This window comes from Saccopteryx bilineata, chromosome 5, assembly GCF_036850765.1.
Source record: "Saccopteryx bilineata isolate mSacBil1 chromosome 5, mSacBil1_pri_phased_curated, whole genome shotgun sequence".
Classification (NCBI taxonomy): Eukaryota; Metazoa; Chordata; class Mammalia; order Chiroptera; family Emballonuridae; genus Saccopteryx; species Saccopteryx bilineata.
Genome location: NC_089494.1, coordinates 262,346,017 through 262,359,221, shown reverse-complemented (window position 1 = coordinate 262,359,221; position 13,205 = coordinate 262,346,017).

Here is a 13,205-nt window from a genome sequence, read left to right as displayed (position 1 = left end):
TGTTAAGCAAAAAATTGCTGCAACAATGTCACGTGAGCTGGATCCCAACCCTGTGGACAAGCGCACGGAAAACACCCAGGACTGTTCACCGGTGGATTGATACAAAGATCGTTTCTGAGGGCTCAGGTGGGATGAGTCTGTGATTATTCTTCTCTTTTTTAAATTAAAAAAAGAAAATGTTTCCCCGTTGATTTAAGGACAGAGGAGGGAGAGAGAGAGAGAAGCATCAACTCATTCCACTTAGTTGTTTCATTTAGTTGTGCGTTCATTGGTTGCTTCTCGTACGTGCCCTGACCAGGGATTGAACCCGCGACCTCGGCACACCGGGATAATGCTCTATCCGTTAAACCACCCGGCCAGGGCCAAGTCTGTGATTTTTCATTCAAGTTTGGTATCTTTCTAGCTTTCCCAACTTCATTTTGACAATAAACAAGTCTCACCTTTATATTCAGAAGGAAAGTGATTCCATTAAAAAAGGAAAAAGAGAGAGAGAGAGCCCTTCCCAGCTCAGACCTGAGGGTGCGCTGCTGTGGGCTTGGCTGGGCTGGTGCGTCTGAGCTGCTGATAGCCAGGGGACTCAACAGGAAGCTGTCAGATGGGGGTTTCCTGCACCAAGGGCCAGGCCCAGGGATTGCTAGCCTGATACACCCGCCTCCTGCCTGCCTGGGCTGTATTTAATCCTGCCGTGTCTTCCAGGGAGCAGGGCGGTGGCACCCCGCAGGGTCCGGCACCCCACGTGGGTTCATCATGGAGGGGAACTGCCTCTGGTCACCTTGCAGCCTCAGAACGTCACTTTGCTTTCCTGAGCCTCAGTTTCCCCATCTGAAAACCAAAGGTAACGGGAACTCAGCCCCCCGGGAGGTTTCCCCAGGAGCCATTTGTCACCTTTTCTCCTTCCCAGGGACACAGAGAAGATACCCCAACTTCAGGGCCTCCAGCACAGCGCAAGGAGCAGGGCCACCAGCCCCTCGCCTGTTCTGTACACCACCCCCCCCCCTGGGATTCCCGTCAACCTCACTGGCCCTCAGGCGCAGTCAGCGGGCCCAGCAGAGCATTAAGAAGAGCGGACCGCAACGGAAGGAGGTGTTGGTCCGGCAGCGGGGTACAAGGTGCTTTCACACCGGGAGGTGGTTCTGCGAGTCTGGCCTGGGCTGGGTTCCTGGGTCCTAGGACAGGGCCTGGCCTTCAGACGTTGCTCAGTACATGCTGGAGGCAGGCTATTGGTACTCGCCCTAGTTAGAAGACACCTGAGGACCAGAGAGGTTAAGCAACTTGGTGAAGGCCACACAGCCAGGAGGAGGCTGGGCCACAGAGCTCTGTCAGATTATACACCAGTGCCCTTGGCTGCCGGGCAGCCCTCCCCTCTCTGGGCTCTGGTTCCCAGTGGGAGCTGGTCCTCAGTGACGTGCAAAGAGTTTGGTGGGAAGGAGGTGGGCGGCGGGCACAGACACTGGCACCAGATGGCCAGAGTCCAGATCCCAGCTCTGCCACTGCCTAGCTGTGTGACTGAGAGCAAGCTTCCTGCCCTCTCTGTGCCCATTTCCTCATCTGTAAATGGCACAGTGGTAGTGCCCTCCATGCATGACTGCCATGAGGACCAGGTGACCCGTGCCTTGTCCAGAGTACACAAGATACTTGCTAGTTACAGAAAATCACGCTTCTTAGGGGGTGAGCGGAGCTGCTGGGCAGAGCCAGGCCTGCTGGGCCATCACGGGGAGGCTGGTGGACTCCGAGCTGTGCGGCTGGGTGGGGGGCAGCACTGAGCCCCTCGCCCCGACTGGACATCTCCATATCTGCCTCTCCCTCTCCCTGTCACAACCTGATTCTGGGACCCCTATGCCCCCACTTGGCCTGGTTTAAAGTGACACCCCCTCACCTAAGAAAAGGGGGAAGCCTGACCATGCGGTGGAGCAGTGGATAGAGCATCGGTCTGGGATGCGGAGGACCCAGGTTCGAGACCCCGAGGTCGCCAGCTTGAGTGCGGGCTCATCTGGCTTAAGCAAAAAGCTCACCAGCTTAGACCCAAGGTCACTGGCTTGAGCAAAGGGTTACTCGGTCTACTGAAGGCCCGCGGTCAAGGCACATATGAGAAAGCAATCAATGAACAACTTAGATGTTGCAACCAAAAACTGATGATTGATGCTTCTCATCTCTCTCCATTCCTGTCTGTACCTATCTATCCCTCTCTCTGACTCTCTCTCTGTCCCTGAAAGAAAAAAAAAGAATAAAAGAAAAGAAAAGGGGGAATTGAGCCTCCCAGACGGGGGTGGGGACCTCTGCCACAGCCAAGATGGCCATCGTGACATGACAATGTAGCAGGCGCAGAGTTCATCTGGGAAGTCCAGAAGTTTCCTGGGGGCAGTGCCATTTGAGATGTGGTGTGACAGCCGGTTGGAGTGTGACAGGCTGAGCAGAGAGAGAAGAAGGCTTCCTGGCTGCGGGGGAGCAGTGCGTGCAAAGGCAGGGACGGCGGCGGGAGCTGCCTCTGACCCCGCGGCCACCTTTGCTTTGGCAGGACATGCAGGGCCAGCCCGGCCCAACCCTGCCGGCAGCTGCCAGGAGAACAGGTCAGAGCAGGACAGACCCTGGCAGCAGCGCACGCTAGCCCGGCTGGGACACGAGGGTGGGCGGGCTGGGCAGGAATGGGCGCCTGGGCTGGCTGCTTGCCCTCCCTGGGACTGTCGCTCCCGCCCCACATCCAGGCCACCCAGTGAGTTTGCAGGCCATGGGTTTGCAGGCCAGTCACAACCGGCTGCCCCAGGGGTAGGGGTGGGGGGAGGTGCGATGCGGGTGAGAGGAAGGGGAAGCTCAGAGCCCAGCTCAGGTGGGAGACCCGTCTCTGCCCAGGGTCCTGACCCAGCTCCACCCAGGTTCTAGGCCCAGCCTCCTGTGGGACGGGTCTGCCCTCGACACACGTTGCCATGGCCACGGTGGACAGCCACTCGGAGCCTCAGCTTGCCATCTGTGAATGGGGATGAGAATTGCTTCCCTCACTGCTCAGGACAGCATCTGGGGAGCTCGTCGTGCTGGAGAACGTGCATTTGAACGGAGGACTGTTGGTGCTGCGGGACCATGGCTATTACTTCTGTGTTGGGGTTGACACATGAGAGGCTGCTCCACTCGGCGGAAGACGCCAGACAGATCTGGGTCCGAATTCTCTTTCTGCTTCGGGAGCTGCGGAGCTGCGTGAATCACTTCTTTGACCCTCGGTTCCCTTACCTGGGAGGGGTGGGTCTCTGACTTGGCTGTGGGGGCAGCTGGCCTCTAGGAAGGGCCGAGGTCAGCCCAGGAGGACAGGGCTTGGCCAGGGCAGCTCCAAAGCCAGAAGCGCTCTTGGAGCAAGGCCAGGCCGCTGCCCCGGGCGTCCTGACGTCATCCCTGCCCCCGGTGACCCCTCCCCTCCCCGCCCCACCCCCGCACTCAGCCGGCTTGCCTTGCTCACGCTCATGACCCCTCGCCCCTGCACGAACCCTTCACCATTTACGTGGCATTTCGCCGAAAAGGTTCTGTCATCCCTTTTACGCAACCATACCGCTCAGCAGCTACTGTGGGCAGGCCCTGTCCTCTGGACCCACGAAAGCCACAGGCCAGGGGCACATCCTCTGAAACTCAGGGGCTTTGGGAAGAATAGGCAAGGCTTTATCCGAGGAGGTGGCCTCAGGCTGGGCCTCGGAGGGGCCCGAACGTGGGTGTCTCTCCCCTCCACCCACCCTTAGACCAGCTTCGTTATTGGCTCCCAGGGCTCAACCCACGCCCTGGACTTGGTGGGGGGCGGGGCCCAGTGAGTGTCCATGGAATGAATGAGAGAGTGAATGAACCCCAGAATTCTTCTCGAGGAGAGAACTGACTCTGGGGAGTGACTGAGTTGAGCCTCGTAGGGTGGCAATGGAAGCATCAGGGAACGTTTGGTGACTGCACGGCAGATAGTCCCCCTTAGCGACACCACGTGGTGGTCCAGGCCCCCTCCCAGGCCTTCTCACTACCACCCAAGGACAGGGAAATCCTGACAGTGGGTGCCTTTGCTGTGCTGTGTGGCCTCAGGCCATCCACTGGCCTCCCTCGGCCTCAGTCTCCCCATCTGGGAAATGGGATCATCGCTGCAGTGTGCCCAGGGCTGTGTGGGGGTGGGAGAACTTAGTCTCTGATTTCCGGTGTCCCCAGGGTCCCCAGGGTGACTCTGTGAAGATTCTGATCATTCATGCTCCTAGGCATGCTGGTGCCCGCCGTGCTGGCTGCTGGCACCGTCTTTAATTATCACGTCTGTCCCCACCGCTCGGCGCAGCTCCGTCTGCCTGAACCCTCATTTCGATCCTATAAAATGGGGTGACAGCGAGACATGTCGGAGATGAACAGACAAAGCTTCCCAGAGGCCTCCGGATTCACGCAGACACCAAGAAGGCAGGCTGGTTTCCTGGGGGACAGCTGGGCTGCATCTGCCCAAAATGCCCAGCAGGGCCAGGGCCAGCCTCTCCCTAGGGGGAGGTGAGCGAGAGAGAGAGAGAGAGAGAGAGAGAGAGAGAGAGAGATGGTGGCCCAGGAGTGTGGGGAGGAGAGAGGCCCTGAGGGTGAAGGACAGGGAGGGGAAATCTCAGGAGAGAGCTGGGCACAGCAGCTCCGGCCTGGCCTTGGAGGTCCCCCGGGCCTGGGTGGCCCTGCCAAAGCGCACAGAAGCCTGCGGGGGGGGGGGTACTGCAGAGGGCCAGGCTGCCAGCACGGCCAGTCCCCCCACAGCTCCCAACAGCCCCCTCCTCCCTGCTCCCAGCCGCACCAGCCCACACACTCTTCCTCCTGGACGAACATGCCTGTGCCCACTGACATACCTTCACAGGTGCGCACACTCACACTCACGGTCACCCACATCGTGCTCACTGCACGTGTGCCCACGCCCACACCCAGCCCTGTGTTCCAGTGGTGTTTGACCCAGGGGCCACCATTCTGCCAGGAAAGCAATCACAGGCCCAGGCACAGAGACGCATCTCTGGGACCTTGTCCCCTGTGGCCACCTGTTGTGCCCTGGGCTCACGAATGACCCTAAAGGGCTTGGCAGGTCCCTAACTTTCTGCGGGAGGGACTTTTCCCTGCAAGGGCCACACACTCCGGCTTCAGAGCTGATCCTGCCCACCATGCTTCATTCCTGCCGCAATTCAGCCAGAAGTGGGGGGCCTGCCCCTCGCAGGTCCCCTGCAAGGGGCTCTTATGCCATGGGCCCCATGGCCTTGTGCTGTCCCGTGGCTCCCCACTGGTCCTGCGGTGACACAGCTTCTGAATCACATTGTACACCAAAAGTCCACTCCCAGCCGGCATCGCGAGCAGAGCTGGGCTTAGGGAATTGGGTGCGTGGTGTAGACACAAGGGGCCTTCAGTGGCAGTAGTGCCCATCACCCAGGCTGACAGCAGCCCGCCCCCCTCTGCCCTCCTTCCAAGCCCAGCACGGAACCCACCTCAGCTGCCCTCACCAATGGCAGTTCGGAAAGAATATTCTGCCTTGCCTGACCAGGCGGTGGCGCAGTGGATAGAGCGTCGGACTGGGATGCAGAGGACCCGGGTTCGGGACCCCGAGATCGCCAGCTTGAGGGCGGGCGCATCTGGTTTGAGGAAAAGCCCACCAGCTTGAACCCAAGGTCGCTGGCTCCAGCAAGGGTTACTCGGTCTGCTGAAGGCCCACAGTCAAGGCACATATGAGAAAGCAATCAATGAACAACTAAGGTGTTGCAACGCGCAATGAAAAACTAATGATTGATGCTTCTCATCTCTCTCTGTTCCTGTCTGTCTGTCCCTGTCTATCCCTCTCTCTGACTCACTGTCTCTGTAAAAATAATAATAATAAGAAGAAGAAAAAGAATATTCTGCCTTGAGCGGATGAGTGAGCTCTCTCAGTTTCATTTCCGTCCACCCACCTTTGTGCCGATGGATCTGTAACAGTTCCAGCATCCAAAAACACGTTCACGGATGCACAGTCAGCGGAGTGGGTTCCCACTGAGAGCACCCCTGTGCTGGGATGATCACAAAATGCTGAGGGTTGCCACTTCTATCCATTCACAAACTTTCCCCTCTACGGTTACTCTTTTTTAGTTGCATTTTTTACTTAGATTAATTTGTATAACATACAACTTGTCATTTTCAAGAATGCAATTCAGTGGTGTTCAGTGTATTCCAAATGTGGTGCAACCATCAGCACTGTCCAATTCTAGAGCATCCTCATCACCCGCAAAAGAAACCTTGTCCCCAGTTAGCAGTCACACCCACCGACCCCTCCCCCAGCCCCTGGACCCACCAATCTACTTTCTCTCTCTACGGATTTGCTGAACTTGGACATTTCAGATAAAAAAAATCGTACAATATGTGGCCTTTGTGTCTGGCTTCTTAGCGTCATGTTTTTTGTTTGTTTTGTTTTGTTTTAAGCAAGTCACACAGAGAGAAACAGGAAGAGAGAGGGATGAGAAGCATTAACTCGTAGTTGCATCACTTTAGTTGTTCATTAATTGCTTTCTCATACGTGCCTTGCTTGGGGGGGGGGGCACAAGCTGAGCCAATGACCCCTTGCTCAAGCCAGCGACCTTGGGCTTCAAGCCAGCAATCACGGGATCATGTCTATAATCCCACGCTCAAGCCAGTGACCCTGCGCTCAAGCGGGATGAACCAGGGCTCAGGAAGCATCGTGTTTTTGATATTGCTTTCCATCAGGGTTCCCCAAACTACGGCCCACGGACCGCATGCAGCCCCCTGAGGCCATTTATCCGGCCCCCCGCCGCACTTCCGGAAGGGGCACCTCTTTCATTGGTGGTCAGTGAGAGGAGCACATTGACTATCTCATTAGCCAAAAGCAGGCCCATAGTTCCCATTGAAATACTGGTCAGTTTGTTGATTTAAATTTACTTGTTCTTTATTTTAAATATTGTATTTGTTCCCATTTGGTTTTTTACTTTAAAATAAGATATGTGTGCATAGGGATTTGTTCATAGTTTTTTTTATAGTCCGGCCCTCCAATGGTCTGAGGGACAGTGAACTGACCCCCTGTGTAAAAAGTTTGGGGACCCCTGATTTACATTGTACCCGGTAACAGTACTTAACTCCTTTTTAATATTATAATTATTAAAATAATATTTCCTGACCTGTGGTGGCGCAGTGGATAAAGTGCCAAGCTGGGATGCTGAGGTCCCAGGTTCGAAACCCTGAAGTGGCTGACTTGAGTGCAGGCTCACCAGCTGGAGCATGGGATCAAAGACTTGACCCCTTGGTTGCTGGCTTGAGCCCAAGGTCATTGGCTTGAGCAAGGGGTCACCGGGTCGGCTGTCTGTCTGCCCTATCTGTCTCTCTCTCTGTCTCTGTCACACACACACACACAAAGAATAAAACAATAATATTGCATTGTGTGGCTAGACCACATTTTGTTTAACCATTCATCCACTGATGACCATTTGGGCTGTTTCAAACTGTTAAGATACGTTGTTTACAGAATAATTTCAGAAACCTAAGTATGCAGTTGACCTCTGTTCTTCTTGTTATATTTCCTAGTTTGAGAATAATTTTTTAATTCTTTCCTTTGCTTAAATGTTTGTTTGTTGTTTTTCTTTTAAGAAAGGATGGCCCTGGCCGGTTGGCTCAGCGGTAGAGCGTCGGCCTAGCGTGCGGAGGACCCGGGTTCGATTCCCGGCCAGGGCACACAGGAGAAGCGCCCATTTGCTTCTCCACCCCTCCGCCGCGCTTTCCTCTCTGTCTCTCTCTTCCCCTCCTGCAGCCAAGGCTCCATTGGAGCAAAGATGGCCCGGGCGCTGGGGATGGCTCTGTGGCCTCTGCCTCAGGCGCTAGAGTGGCTCTGGTCGCAACATGGCGACGCCCAGGATGGGCAGAGCATCGCCCCCTGGTGGGCAGAGCGTCGCCCCATGGTGGGCGTGCCGGGTGGGTCCTGGTCGGATGCATGCGGGAGTCTGTCTGACTCTCTCTCTCTTTTTCCAGCTTCAGAAAAAAGAAAAAAAAAATTTAAAAAAGAAAGGATGGTGACTCTAGTTTTTAGCAAAATAATGAACTGACTCCCAACCCTTCTCTACTCCCTGGGCTGGAAATCACGAGGCTGATGGCCTGTCAGCACTCGTCAGCTGTGACACTCTTGATGGCAGAAGTTGGATGCCTTCACCTTTGTCAGTTCATTCCTTGCTGTTTCCAGGAACCTGCATCCGTGAGGTGAAGAAGGCAATTCCCAGCCTGTGGGGAACTAGACATTCTTGGTGCCTCTGTGCACATCTATCCACCCTGGGGGCGGCTCTGTGCCGAGGAGGGGACGGGAGGAGGACCCTGTGATCACATCCACTGAGTCACCACGGTTGGGGGAGAACAGGCGCGCTGGTCTTACCTGTGCTCTTTGCTCCTTGATGTCAATCCAGAACAATAAAAAAGAGTATGTGTCAACCGCATACTGATGTTCCCAGATAAGTTTAGGTTTGGCAATGGCCTTGGGGATGGGGTGGTAAACTGGTCATAAGAAAAATAGCTGTTTGCCCTGACTGGATAGCTCAGCTGGTTAGAGCATCGTCCTAAAGCGCAGAGGTTGCTGGTTCAATCCCAGGTCAGGGCACATACAGGAGGAGCAGATCGATGTTTCTGTCTCTCTCCCTCTCTCTCTAAAATCAATACAATAAACATTCATTAAAAAAGGAAAAAAAAAAGAAAAGCGGCCATTTGATGTTACAAATTACATGCACAGAGCGTTTATTGTGACAGTAATACAATAGAGCAAGTCAAAATTTAAAAATAGGAAAAGAAAAAACAATCACCTCTCATCTCATCTCAAAATAAGCACTTATTTGCAGCAGAAGGGAGAGTGTACCCCAGTGGACAGGAAGCTGAAGATGCTGCCTCCCGGGCGTAAAGACAAACACACAGACCGACAGAACACAGAGCCCAGAAACAAAACCTCGTGGGTGTGGGCAAAGGATTTGCAACAAGGGTGCCACGACCATTCGATGCGGAAAGGACAGTCTTTTTAACAAATGATGTTGGGAAAACTGGACAACCATATGCAAAGAAAGAAGTTGGACCCTTATTTAACACCACATACAAAAAATAACTCCAATTGGATCTACACGTAAGAGCTAAAATGATAAAACTCTTAGAAGAAAACATTGGGAGAAAGCTTCCTGACTTTGAATTTGGCAACAATTTCTTGAAAATGACACCAAAAGCTCAGGCAACAAAAGAAAAAATACATCAACTGGACTTCATCAGAATTAAAAACTTTTGTGCATTAGAGGACACTATCAACAGAGTGAAAGCGACCTATAAATGAGGGAAAATATTTGCAAATCATACATCTAATAAGAAATTAATATCCAGACTATATAAAGAACTTCTACAACACAAACACAAAAAATCCCTAACAAGTTGATTTTTTTTTTTTTTTTTTTTTGGTATTTTTCTGAAGTTGGAAACGGGGAGGCAGTCAGACAGACTCCTGCATGTGCCCGACCGGGATCCACCTGGTATCTGGTGCGTAGCTCTGTTGTAACCAGAGCCATTCTAGCACCTGAGGCAGAGGCCATGGAGCCATCCTCAGTGCCCGGACCAACTTTGCTCCAATGGAGCCCTGGCTGCAGGAGGGGAAGAGAGAGACAGAGAGGAAGGAGAGGGGGAGGGGTGGAGAAGCAGATGGGCACTTCTCCTGTGTGCCTTGGCCGGGAATTGAACCCGGGACTCCTGCACGTCAGGCCGATGCTCTACCACTGAGCCAACTGGCCAGGGCCAACAAGTTGATTTAAAAATGGGCACAGTGGCCCTGGCAGGTTGACTCAGTCATAGAGTATCGGCCTGGCATGTGGATGTCCTGGGTTCAATTCCTGGTCACGGCACACAGGAGAAGCAACCATCTGCTTCTCCAACCCTCCCCTTTCTCTCTCTCTCTCTCTCTTCCTCTCCTGTAGCCATGGCTCGATTGCTTCAAAGGCATTGGCCCCAGGCACTGAGGATGGTTCTGTGGAGCCTCCATCTCTGGTGCTAAGAATAACTCAGTTTCTAGCATGGCCCCAGATGGACAGAGCATCAGCCCCAGGTGCTGAGGATGGCTCTGTGGAGCCTCCACCTCAGGTGCTAAAAATAGCTTGGTTTCTAGCATGGCCTCAGATGGACAGAGCATTTGCCCCAGATGGGGGTTGCCAGGTGGAGTCTGGTCAGGGTGCATGCAGGAGGAGTCTGTCTCTCTTATCTCTCCTCCTCTCGCTTAAAAAAGAAAAAAAAATTTTTTAAATGGGCATATTGCTTGAGTTAACATTGATGGACTGATCGTCAGGCTTCATCTGGTTCTGAGCATCCTGGCTTTTCCAGGGACAGAGAGAGCCCTCTCCAAGGAGGCGGTGGCAGGCAGAGAAGCATGGCTGGACTTTTCCAACAGGCTGTGTGTTCCTTGCTCCCCGGGGAGTGCTGAGTGGGTTCCTCCCACCGGCCTTCCCATGGCCTGGCCCTACTCTGGACGCTCCTAAGAAGGCTCCCAACTATCTGCTCACCCCTAGCTGGGGGAGTGGCTACGTCACCCTGGGATCAGAGCAGGCCTCGGCAGAGCCAGACGGCCACCTCAGCCTTCCACTCGCGGTACACCGGCTCCTGGGGAAGTCACCTCCTGGAGGAGCAGGGAGACCAGACTCTGGGGACTTGCAGGGGTCAGGAGCTCTGTACTTTCCAAGGCGGTAAAGGGCGAACGGTGGCCGAGCCTGCGGCTGCCCCAGGTGGAGGCCGAATCCCTTCGGCCGTGGAGAAATAAATGGAGAGGGCCATTTCACAATCCTGAACGATTCAAAACAGGTCGGCTTCCCCCCAGCACAGCGAGGGAGCGTGCTTGTTTTGGAAGACAGATTCAAAGGCCGATTCCTGGAGGGTGGGGGGGGGGGGTGTTTTACAACGTGTTTTGTTATCTGCCCTGAGCAGATGCGGCTTTGGAACACCCAAACAGCCTGGGCGCCCTGTTTGCCCAGATAAATGTCAGGTCTGCACCCAAAGGAGGCTAGAAAAAGCCACGGTGGGGGGAGAATAGTATTGGGGGGGGACTGCGAAACTGAAAATGATTTCCTTCCCTCCTCGAGTGAGCTGGCTGGTTCTTGTGTGATCCTAGCCAGATGGGAAAAGGATGCCACTAGGGACATTCAGATAAAGTCTCGCACGTTCCATTTGGCTGTAAAAATCCCTGCTCGGAGCTCAGCGCATAAAATGTGGTATTTTTTTTTAAAACCCTGATGTCATTCTGTTTTTTCTTTAACACATTTTTCACATTACCAGCATCATACGTGTTTATTGTAGACAGTGCAGAAAACACAACACAAAGAAAACAAAAGTTAGTTACCTTTAAGCCCCTCCTCTAGCAATAACCACTGTTACCATGTTGATGCATTTGTTGCATTTCTATCTTTCTTCTTCTCTCTGTCTCCCCCTCCCCCCCTGCCACCCAACCCCCTCATCAATGGTCTTATACTGTACTTAAAAAAAAAAGAAAGACCCCTGGCCGGTTGGCTCAGCGGTAGAGCGTCGGCCTAGCGTGCGGAGGACCCGGGTTCGATTCCCGGCCAGGGCACACAGGAGAAGCGCCCATTTGCTTCTCCACCCCTCCGCCGTGCCTTCCTCTCTGTCTCTCTCTTCCCCTCCCACAGCCAAGGCTCCATTGGAGCAAAGATGGCCCGGGCGCTGGGGATGGCTCTGTGGCCTCTGCCCCAGGCGCTAGAGTGGCTCTGGTCGCAACATGGCGACGCCCAGGATGGGCAGAGTGTTGCCCCCTGGTGGGCAGAGCGTCGCCCCCTGGTGGGCGTGCTGGGTGGATCCCGGTCGGGCGCATGCGGGAGTCTGTCTGGCTGTCTCTCCCTGTTTCCAGCTTCAGAAAAATGCAAAAAAAAAAAAAAAAAGATTGCATTGTATCTCTTGCACCCGCTAGATAGGAGGGAGAGAGGAGTGGGGCGGCACAAACAAGGGCCACCCTCGGGGAGCTCAATCCAGAGGGGGACACAGGACAAACAGGGCAGTGACCTTCCCCAGGCTCCAGGTTTCTGTTACAGGCCGCAGCGGAGGGAGTGGAGCTCCGAATGCACCCATGTTGACTGCATTAGGATAACTCTCAAAGAGTGGCATTTATGAGACGGGTGTTTATGGCCCATTATGAAGAAACGGTGATGATCATCTTTGTGCCTATTTTTATTAGCCTGTGGATGTAGATATTATCTGAGAAAAGTGTATACTTCCTCTGTCTGCACAGACCCTTTCTAACCACAGGCCTCTAGAGTCTCTGGGCTGGAAGGGGGGTGCAGCTTTCCTGCCTGTCTGCCTGTCTTTCCCCTCATCCGTCCCTCCTCCTGTCTAGCTTACATACCCTCCTGGACAAAAAGCTCCATCCTCCCTCAAGCAGTCTGCTCCATCTCCTCGTGGCTCTGTCCTGGGCTATGTCCTGTGTACTGGAATGACATCGGCCTTCCTGGGCCTTCCCCACTGCTGACCCCGGTTCTCGTCAGCGTGCAGAGCACACCAGGCCTCCTCTTCACACTGACCCAGCTGAGCGCGCGGCCAGCTCCAGGGCCCCTCTGCACAGCTGCCTGCACAGTCCCACCCCCTGCTGAATGGCATTTCCTGTCTTGGGCCTCTGTCCAGGCTTTGCCTCACCTCCCCCAGGGAGACTTCCCTGACCACCTCTCTTCCTGAGGAGCAGATGGCCCAGCTCTTGCTCATCCAGGCCTCTGTCCCTCCCTCCAGGGAAACACCTGCTTCCTTACAGCCTGTCCCCTTCCCTCCAGAGTGGCTTCAATCGCATCTGCATAAAAACCTGCTGAATGCCTGACCTGTGGTGGCGCAGTGGATCAAGTGTCGACCTAGAAATGCTGAGGTCGCCGGTTCGAAACCCCGGGCTTGCCTGGTCAAGGCACATATGAGAGTTGATGCTTCCAGCTCCTCCCCCCTTCTCTCTCTGTCTCTCCCTCTCCCCTCTAAAATGAATAAATAAATTAAAAAAAAACCCTGCTGAATGAACAGGAGGACAGGGTTCCAGGGCCTGCGTCTCGGACAAACTCTGCGACCTGGGGCACAGCACGCGTCACGTCTGGGCCCTGCTCCCTGCACTGTAAAGTGGGCACAAAGGCTGCGTCCTGGGGTTGCCCATGCACCAGAAACATCCACAGTGCTGGGACTGTGAGCCGTGCCCTGTGCTGAGAACTGAGCACGCGAGCGAGGTAGGACCGATCCGGCCA